This window comes from Chiloscyllium plagiosum, unplaced genomic scaffold (assembly GCF_037043375.1).
Source record: "Chiloscyllium plagiosum isolate Xiang-an unplaced genomic scaffold, Cpla_swu_hap1 HiC_scaffold_44, whole genome shotgun sequence".
NCBI classification, from domain to species: domain Eukaryota; kingdom Metazoa; phylum Chordata; class Chondrichthyes; order Orectolobiformes; family Hemiscylliidae; genus Chiloscyllium; species Chiloscyllium plagiosum.
This window is the reverse complement of record NW_028270182.1, coordinates 55,756,423-55,767,351: the sequence shown is the minus strand read 5'-3', so window position 1 is coordinate 55,767,351 and position 10,929 is coordinate 55,756,423. Positions and strand designations below refer to the sequence as shown.

At 43.3% G+C, this 10,929-nt stretch overlaps 1 non-coding gene across 1 annotated transcript; it reads right to left on the bottom strand.

The window, feature by feature from the left end:
* Positions 1–8,293: 8,293 nt before the first annotated feature.
* Positions 8,294–8,375, bottom strand: trnas-cga (transfer RNA serine (anticodon CGA)). Its single transcript has one exon. It is a non-coding gene; the product is annotated as a tRNA-Ser (tRNA).
* Positions 8,376–10,929: the final 2,554 nt, after the last annotated feature.

The following is a 10,929-nucleotide window of genomic DNA, read 5'->3' as shown; positions in this document are numbered from 1 at the left end:
TTTCCACATCCTATTCAGCTTTACGCTCCAGTCCAAACACTGTATGCCTTGCAACATCCTCATAAATATTATCGAACTTACGCCAAGTTCGCCAGTGAAAGTGCGTGTGGGTAAGTGCCTGAAGTGAGACGATGCTGAAACACTAATCATGAAACACGTGGTTGCGGGGGTTTGTGTGGCAGCGTGGCAGAGGTGTCGAAGGAGCTGTCTTTAAACTATAACCTCAATCCAGTCATTGATTTGAATTTCCACCACGACCAGAACCACAGGTGAAGTCGGGAACTCTGTTTTTCATGAAAGACCTATAAACAGTGAGATGTCAGGATTTGCGCCCATATTTGGCTGTTTTTTCACAGGAACTTTCACTAACTAAGGCTGAGGGACTGCCCAAGCTCAACGATTCAAAACCATGCGTGTATTTACTTGACTATTCGAACACAGGAACTCGGACTCATTTTTTGTGTGTTCCACAGTTACTCGGTGTAAATTTAAAACAGCCTCTGGTTATGCAGAAGAGTTCAAAGCTGGATATTCTCCACTGAAAATGCACAGGAAGAGGCAATCTCTTATTGCTTTTGTTGTAAACTGATAACTTAGACTGTTTAAACTGATAGGATAATGCGGATCCATCCATCCTCTTGGGCACCTTTAACCGTATTAATATCCACAAAGGTAAACTCACACTAAGAGGAATGGGCTCATTGCGGTGAATTGTTAAGGAGAGGTGTGTGAGTCAGAGTGAATAGTGGTCAGTAAATACTGACACTGACATTGAACGTTGCAACACCAGCTCCTCACTCACTTGCTGTCTCATGCCTCCCAGTCATCATTGCCTTTCACATTTTCCCCTCGTCCGTTCCACTTCTCAACTTATTCCCGACAGCTTGCAAGTCTTCCCTTAGAAACTGCAGCTTTAGGAAACGTATTATTGGGATAAAGTCTTTACTCAATGGGATGGGATACACCGTCAATCCCTAATTACTCGAAAGATTGAGATTTTGAGTTACTCCGCCTAACCCCAGATGTCCTCAGTAGCGGGGTACAGGCATGATGCCATGAGGCAAGGGTTTAGACGTAGTGACATTGAAGGAACAGCGAAATATTTTCAACTGGGAAACGCGAGAACCTTGGAGGGGTAATTGCTGAGACAGCTTTCGCTTGTATTTGCTGCCATTGTCCTTCCTGACAGATGCTGATCGATCACTGAATTGTTCTGGCAGGATCTGTGTGTGTGTTCTGGGTGCAGCCAGGATTTAGTTTTCATTCGGATAATTCACAAGAAGAGAATTAAATCTATATCTCCTGACTGGGAATGAAAGCCTGTTCTGGGCAATGCAAACTCAGACTCGTATGCAGGGATGTTCATTGATACTGCAGTAGCCTTTGGGACCTGTACAAACTATAGTGCCTGCTCTTCACGTCATAACCGTCTTCGTCAGCAGTGTTGCTCTCTCCAAGTTTCCAAGTCGGTTCATATTATCGCCCTTGGTTTCAATGTGAAGAAGGCAATGCTGCGATAATCTGATGTTGTTCAGCAGATATACTGCAGCAAGTTAAGTAAAGACAGACACGAGCTCGTTTTGAGCTGCGCTGATGTTTTGGCAGCAAGAAAGGCATCGTTCAACTCGCCTCATTCCGGATTACGGGCTCGAAATGACCAGTGGTTTCTCGCTGAATTAGTTCAGGCTCTGGAATGTAATAAACTTCAAATATGAAAGTACAATGAAAGGAAATGGTTCACAGAGTGTGGAATTCCAAGTGAAACACTGACGGTGATTATGTTTTCTGATTTTTCACCTTGTGAATGCTGTTTCCCTGATGTGGACGTTTACATTACCTATAGACAAACTGTCACAGCTAAACCTGGTCTTTGGGTCAGTGACAGAATTGGTAACACGCCTGACGTCGAGTTAGGGGATTATCGGTTCGCATTTAAAATCACAAGGATGTAGCGTGCTAGTCCATTCCTGTTGTCTATCAGGAACGGAAGGGTTGGGGTTTTTGAATTTACAGTTTCTTTCGCCCGCTTCAAATTCTAGCTCAGATGAACTCTCTCATTGTCTGTAGAACTGGCTTTGGTTTAACCAAAAGCTGCCTTTTGGTGGTTGAACTTGCATGTTGGAGCGGACAGCTGAAGTGAACCACAAGGAGCTGGTCAAATCCTGAGAACTCTGCCACTCTCGGGGAATGTGTCTGTGTGTCTCTTTCTGTGGGAGACACGACGTGGGTAATAACACAGTGTGACTATGTCAAACTTCAATCCCATTGTTGTGTCATCTAAGATCAAAGCGAGAACCTCACTGCCATTTGCACTGGAAACATCAGAACACATAAGGTTATGGACTAAAGCCGGAAACTGGGAATGGAATAGACGAATGTCTTTAAACCAGACTGCACCATGGGCCAAATGGGCTTTTCCATTCTGCCAAACTTGAAGACGAGTTGAAACCAATCTGCAGTGAAACTGATCAGAAATGAAAGGGAAAAGCCATTTCATTGAGAATAAGTGCAAGAGCGTCTGTGTTCATTCAGTGTAATGTCGTAATCAGGATTTGGAACTAGAACTGCCATGGCATTAGTTCTGTTTTCGGACAGGGAATGAACGTTTTATTGTGCAGGTATGTCGTGGTACCAGTATTTCTGACCACTGATCCGAACCTGGTAATGCTTGGTTTTGTGCCAGGTTATTAAAAATCAAAAAGATGCAGGTTTTGGAAATCTGAACCAAAAACGAGAATTGATAGAGAAACCCGCTACACCTGGCAACATCTGTGGAGAGGAACAGATTTTTTTTAGAGCGACAGAAGCAGGTTAGTTATTGATTTCTAGATTATACTGTTGGGAAAATGATAATCTTACCTGTCGTATTAGGACATTTATCAAAATCACACTTGAGCTTACAAACGTCGAATTTACAATCTTAAAAGGACTTAATCAGCTGTCATGCTACATTCATTTTCCTGAGCTGGTGGAAGGCTATGTTTTGATGGCTACATTTCCTTTTGCTTTCTGTTAGTTAGCAGTCACGCCGAATGGAGAATTGTTTCGTTTAGTGTCTGCCTCAATATGTGTCTTTGTTTTTCTATATTTGTCTCTGTATCCTCCTGGGCCTTTTTCACATTCTCCGACACTCTGGCTGGCCATATCCCTCATTTCCCATTTCTGCTCTTGAAAAGCCTGACATTCAGAGACAGTTTGAGATTCGAACAGCTGAGAGGCTTTCTGACGCCTGGCTGGAGTCGGTCGAAGTAGTCTCACATTCTCTGGATAATGCGTCTGTCACTTCGACCTGAGGCAAGGAGACATTTCTTCCGCAAAATCTAAAGGCCCTTTCGAAGTTAAAGTTGAATTCCTTATCCAACAGAAAAAGAAAGTCATTACACGATAGCTGAAGAACAAGGATGCATTTACTGTTAGTGTACAACGAATAAATGGTGACCGCAGAGAATTAAGGTGATCGTGTCGTGGTGTCAGTGCCATTACCACAACATTCCCCGGGAATGCTGCAGTGTCTCCTGCCTCACCACTTAATTTCCACAAAACTGGGAATGAAGGAATGAGAATAAGAGGATGAGAAGCAGAAGTGTTTGTGGAACTGCGGGAAGAATCTCCAGGTTAAAATAGTAGTTAAAAAGAGCAACATACACTACTGGATTTCAACCCGGAAAATGGAGCAGGAACGCGAAATCAGAACAATCCGAAATTCAAACAGGACACTGAGTTTCTCGATCAGCAACACAATACTTGCGAGAAATAACGAGCTTTCAATACAATGAGCAGGCTCCAGTGTGATGGGAGGTGCTTTCACCAGCTAAGCCACGGCGCCACGTTAAAGCCAGATTTCTCGTCCATATGTGCAATGTCTGAACCACTTGATCACAGGAATTCGAAAACGCGTTTTCTGTATTAGCGTTGCTCAGTATGAATGGCAATCAAACTCTGCTTGTGCAAAAACAGATATTTCAATGCTGAGCATGCCCCACTGAAAAGACACAGAAAGAGACAGTATCCTCTTGCATTGGCATCCAACAGATATTTTTCTGACAGATGTGCTCATCTCCTCTCGCGTCCCATTAACCACGTTAATACACACGCAGGGATTTTCAAACCAAGATGAACAGGCTCATTGTTGTGAATTGACAGCAGTGGTGTGTGAGTCATTGCGAACAGTGAGCAATAAATGCTGAACCAATAGCACTGACACTGAGCCTTGCACCATCAGCTCCACACTCACATCTTGTGTCATGTCTCCTCGGCATCAGTGCATTTGACTTTAATTATTCTAGCCTGCACCTCTCCTCAAGTTATTCCCGACCGCTTGCAGTGTCGAATTAGAACATGAAATTCTTAGAAATGCATTTCTGGGACACAGTTGTCTTTCAATGAGATAAGATTCACTGCCCATCCCTAATTATCCCAAAGATGTAGGGGACGAATTACTTTTGTTTACTCCTCAAATCCTTAGTATGGAGATACTGACAAGAAACCGCTAGAGATGGAGTTCCTGGATTGCGGAAAGCAGACCGACCCCAAACTGCTAACGTAACACACCCAGGGAAGAGCAGATGGACCCCACTCTGTCAATGTAACTCAACCAGGGGACAGAAGTCTGACATCACACGATCAATGTAACTCAACGAGGAAATTATGGCCTGACCGCACTCTGTTAATGTAACTCACCCAGGGAAGAGTCGACTGACGCCACTCTGTCAATGTTAGTCATCCGGGGAAGAACAGACTGACCCAATACTTTATATGTAACTCACCCAGCAAATGGCTGACTGACACCACTCAGCCAGTATAATTACCCAAGAAAGAGCAGACTGATGCCACTCTGACAACGTAACTCACTCAGAGAAGAGCAGGCTGTACCCATTCTGTCTCTGTCACTCATCCAGGATAGAGCAGGCTGATCTGATTGTGTCAATGAAACACAAGCAGGGAGACGAGCCTGACCCCACTCTGTCAAAGTAACTGACTCAGATAAGAGAAGACTTATTCCATTCTGTCTATGTGAATCATCGAGCGAAGACAGTAATGAAACCACACTTGCTGTTAAACTCAGACAGAGAAGAGCAGACTGTCACGACTCTGAGAAAGTAACACGCGCGTGGAGGAGTAGACTGACACCACTCTCTTAACGTAGTTCACCCAGGGAAGAGCAGACTGAGTGCACTCTGTGATATTACTCACTCAGAAAGGAGCAGACTGACCCCATTCTGTTAATATGACGCTCCCAGGGAAGAGCAAATGAAGCCCAATCTGTCAATGTGACTCAACCAGGGAAGAGCACTCTGACTTCACGCCATCACTTTAACACAACTAGGAAATTGAAGACTGACCGCATTCTGTCAATGCAACTCACCCAGGAAAGAGCAGACTGACGCCAATCTGTCAATGCAACTCACCCAAGGAAGAGTAGACTGATCCCACACTGTCCAAATAACTCACTCCGTGAAAAGCAGACTGACGCCACTCTGTCAATGTAACTCGCACAGGAAAGAGTAGATTGACGCCACTCTGACAAAGTAACTCACTGAGGGAAGAGCAAACAAACGCCACTCAGTCAGTGTTACTCACCCAGGGAAGGGCAGACTGACCCACACTCTCAGTGTAACTCAGCAGACTGATCCCACACGATCAATCTAAGTCATTCACTGAAGAGCAGTCTGACCCCACTCTATAAATGTAATTCACTCAGGGAAGAGCAGACTGATCCCATTCTGTCTATGACACTCACCCAATGAATGAACAATAAACCCACTCTACCAATGTAACTCGCCAGGGAAGAGCAGACGGAACCTAGACTGTCAACATAAATTATCGAGGGAAGAGAATACTGACCCCGCTCTTTCTGTTTCACTCAGGCAGGAAAGAGCAGACTGTCACCACTCTGTGAAAGAAATTCGCCCAGGGAAGGGCAGACTGGCCCTACTGTTTCTGCGTGACTGACACAGGTAAGAGCAACTAACCCAACTCTGTCAATATATCTCCCTCAGGGAAGAATACCCTGACCTCCCTCTGTGCATGTAGCTCACCCAGGAAACAGCAGACTAACCCCACTCTGTCTATTTAAGTTCACAAAAATCCTCTGAAGTACGTCCTATCCAGATACTCTCCACATCATTGTCTCTGTAACCGTGTGCATTCAATGGCGATTCCAAATAACATGCAAATGTTTAGAATGTGGCAGCAAACCAGAGCAACCACACAGACATTGGGCGAATGTGCAAACTTCCATCAGGCAGTTATCTAAGCCTGGAATGGAAAGCAAACCTGACAGCAGTCGTGATTATAAAATGGCAGAACAGAAACCTGGCAAAAGGAATTGCATCCCTGTGTGTTGCAACGATTCTGAGTATTAATTAAGCCACCTCACTGTCGTTAAGTTCCATTCCCATCACTGCCAACCTTCTTCAAAGCAAAGCACGCACTTGCGTTTTCCAGCCTTCCTATATCCCGCTTTCATCCCGCTTTTTACCCAATCAGATTTCTGACTTCACAAACTACGTCATAACAGGTTGCCAACTGCAGGATGAGCTTTGTTCCGTTCTCCCCTGATGTTGATGGGAGTAATCCGGCATATTCGAGTAGGACTTGAGGCATTTGCGGGTGGTGTATTCGCGACATTTTGGCTTCTATTTTCATTTTCGGTCTGAACTATTTCGAGTTCATTGCGCAGACTTCTGAAGAAGACTTTTTGGAGTCGAAATGGTAACTGTGTTTTCTCTCGAAAGACAGACGTAGCTTTATTTCTGTTCTCTTATAAATTGATCTTCTTCTGATCTTTGCAAGTGAAATAGGGTGCATTACTATTGCTCGGTTTTAGTTTCAAAATCAAGAGAAACATGAAGGAGAGAATATCAAAGAACACAAAGTGCAGAGTTGTTAAGATAATTTTTGCAGCAATGGTGGACAAGAAGATCAAATTAAGATAACGGTTGAAGAACATTTAGTCTGTGGAAGTGGTATGTGAGTTTAGTTCCAAATATATGTTTCCGTTCTTCCAGGACATCTTTTTGACTCCCAGAAAACATTGATTGTTTTCTGTATTCACTTTGCTTCGCGACATCTGTCTTCTGGTCGACCAGGGACAACTTGAATTTGCGTCTGCATTGAATACGATTTCGCTCTTTCTTTCGAGAAGCAAACCTGTGCATTATGTCCCACTTATCATGCAGTGGCTAAGAAATTCAAAATGAATTCCGGTTTATGGATCGTGAGCAAGAATGAAGTGATCCACTTGCGAACAGATGTCACCACGCCCTATTCCAACATCGGGCCTGAACGGTCCATCGGCAGAGTCTGCAGACAGGAAATGTCTAAGTGACTAGTCCTTTGTTCAGTTAGATTTGATACCAATGGTAGTGCTGTTTTGGTGCAGAAATGTGTCAACATCTCTGATGTTAGAGTCAATATTTAAGTCACATCTACTCCATGGAGTGTCTTCTCATATCGGAACATGCTGACATGAAATCATCTAACTCTGATAGCAAAGGTTTTCTCATTAAACTGGGAGTATGTTTATCTAGCATTTCAGACAGCCAGGATGAATAATTGGCATTTGGTTCTTCAAGCTGAGCTCTCCACACCAACTGCTCCAACGAAGGCCGTGGATAAGTTTCCCATCGATTATTTTGGTCAATTTTAGCCTCAACAACAACCTATTGTTCTGAACAATGCTACACCACAAGCAAAGGTTCAAGTCTGATTTTCATCGTTAATTTTCAATTTCAGTTCTTAATGCACAGTTTCTTATGAATGTGGACAGCAGAAGACCGTTAACATTCCATTTCTAATATTTCCAGAAAATTCTACTCCGCTGATATCACCTTGCCTTTTCACATCGCAAGCCAGGAACCTGGATCAGTCGAGTTCCTTGCCACACATGGAGTTGCTTTTTTCTAATTCATTGACTGCTGATATAATAGATCATTGACCTTGAGAGTCAGCTGTAAATTAGGTTCAAATTTCTCAGCTTGACTTTCATCTGATCCTTAAAAAAAATCATCACCTGCAGGTAAGTGTATTGCATTGCTTCTTGTTTTGCTGAATTCCACCCCCCGAACATCCAAATTTCACGATAGTTCGACAAATGTGTTGAAACTGATTCGTGTTGGAAGTTGGTGGCTTTTGTGTCTCGACATATAATTTATTCAATTAGATAACTGGGTCAGTCTTGAAATTACTTCGGATTCCTCACAGTTGAAAATTTACTTTCGATTAAATGCAAAGCTCAAGCTCCACGAAATCCAAATCCTGCAAAGGAATTAATGACTTTTAAAAGATTCTACGCTGTGAACAGGATTCGAACCTGCGCAGGGAGACCCCATTGGATTTCGAATCCAACGCCTTAACCTCTCGGCCATCACAGCTACGGCCGATTCTCCAATTTTCATAGGAAAACAACTGAATTCATGAAATACGTAATTTGTTGGAAGAACAAATTGTCAAGACCCAAAGATTTCGCCAAACCTTTGCAAAGACCCAGACGTACGTTCCCTTAGCAGATTGACAGGCTTTCACCGCAAACTAGATTCTGCCACAGCTGAAGTTGTGGGAATGATTCTTCGTCGATTTATAGAGTCACTGATGTACACCACATGAAGAGAGGATCATTGTCTCACTGCGTCCGATCGATTTTGACTCAATTTCTCATCATCTGGTGCCAAATTCGATATGCTGTTGTGTTTTAATATTCATCGCCATATGGTATTAGAAATATTGATGCTAAGTCCATAAACACTAGCTACATTCGTAAAAAAAAAATATCGGAATTATAAAGAATGCAGGGGCCAATTTACAGGAATGGATCCAGCAACTAATCCGTAAATTCTGACATCAGGTAATGAACTTGTGAGCACAAGAGAGGAAGATTAACCGAAGATTTGGAACTTGAAATCGTCTTGACGGAATTATTTGCAAAGCTTTTGCGGTTTTTCTAGATTCAACAAGTCGTTGAACAATACAACACGGAATGTGGCCCTTCTTTCCAACTTGACCATGGTGGACAGTTATCCTAAATTAATAGGTCCCATTTGCCAACATTTGGCCCACATCCCTCTAAACCTTGTTACTCATATATCCATTCAGATGCCATTCAATGTTATATTGTACCAGTCTCCACCAACTTCTCTGGCAGCTCATTCTGGACGCGTCTGAAAAAGTTGCCCCTGACGTCCCTTTTAAATCCTTACCCACTAATTTTAAACCGATGTTTTCTAAATTTTGACTTCCTCACCAGCCGGAAAACACCTTGACGAGTCAACCTATCCATGTCCCTCATGATTTAATAAATAGCAACGATTTGACTTTATCATACTTGTCAGGAGGGAAATGTGTGGAGATTATTTGTCGAAGGTTTGAAGTAGAAAGTACACATGTCTAGAAATGCATCTTGGAGAAGTTGTTAATAAGTCATTGAAGTCTAGTGGCAGTTGTAGAAGTCTGTTGTGAAAGCTGCAGGAGGATTTCAGGGCACGAGAACGAAGCATTATTTCCAATGTATGGTGGCTCAGTTCGACCGCACTTGGACTACAGTATGAGGAATTATAATCCTCAATTTAGGAAAGATACTAATGCCATATGAGGTATACCACGAATGGTGATTAGCCTTGATATCATGGATGAACGTTCGTCCTCTGAATTGAAATTGAGCAAATCCGGCCTTTTTTTAACAATTTCAAAACAAGCGAGGTAATCTCATTGAGAGTTGCAAAATATTTGAAGAGATAAACAGGGTGGTGCAATTAAATTTTGTTCCCTCATTGGTGAATCTAGAAGCAGGAGAGGACAATTTTAAAATGAAGCATTGTGATTTATGACCAGGATGAGAACTATTGATTTTTGTCTTAGCCTTGAGAAGTCTCGCTATTCAGCACTACAGTGATCCTTGGATATTTGGTCTTTGAATGCATCACTATCAGCCTGACCTGCCGACACTTACTGCATCACTATAGACCTGACCCCTCACACTTCCCGCCTTAATATCAGCGTGAACCCCTCAAACTTACTGCATCACTATCCATCTGGCGCCCTCACATTTACTGCGCCAGTTTCATTTCGAGACCCTCATTTTGACTGCGTCACTATCAGCCTGACTGCCAAACACTTACTTTGCCACTATCAGTCACGCCCTTACACTTCCTATGTTACTATCACCCTGACTCCTTACACTTACTGTGTCACTGTCAGCCTGACTTCATCACATTTATTGTGTCAGTATCAGACTGACGCCTCACACTTATCTTGTCAATAAAACACTGCCCCGTCACATTGACTGTGTCACTATCAGCCTGAACCCCTCACACTTACTGCTTCACTATCGCAATGTCCCTCTCTCACTTACGACGTCATTTACACCCTGACACCCCAGACTTGCTGCGGCACTATCACAGTGAGGGCCTTACACTTAGTGTCACTTTCATCCTGACCCCTTACACTTACTGCGTCACTATCACACTGGTATCTCACACCCACTGTGTCACTATCATCCTGAACCGCTTACACCTATCGCGTCACTATCACTTTGACCCCAACACACTAACTGCATCAATATCAGCCTGACCATCTCACACATACTGCGCCACTACCAGGCTGACTCCCTCACATATACTGCATCACTATCAGACTTACCCACTGATGCTTACTGCGTCACTATCACCCTGACTCCCCACTCTTACTGCGTCAAGATCATTGTGCTCCCATACACTTACAGCATAACTATCATCCTGACAACGTCACACTGCGTCCAGATCAGCCTGATCCCCTCAAACGTAATGCGTCACTATCAGCTTCAACACTTACATTTACTGCGTCACTTCTAACACTACCCCTGGACACTTACTACATCCCTGTCCGCCTTAGTCCCTCGCATTTACTTCATCACTATCAGCCTGAGACACTCACACTAACAGCTTTACTACAACC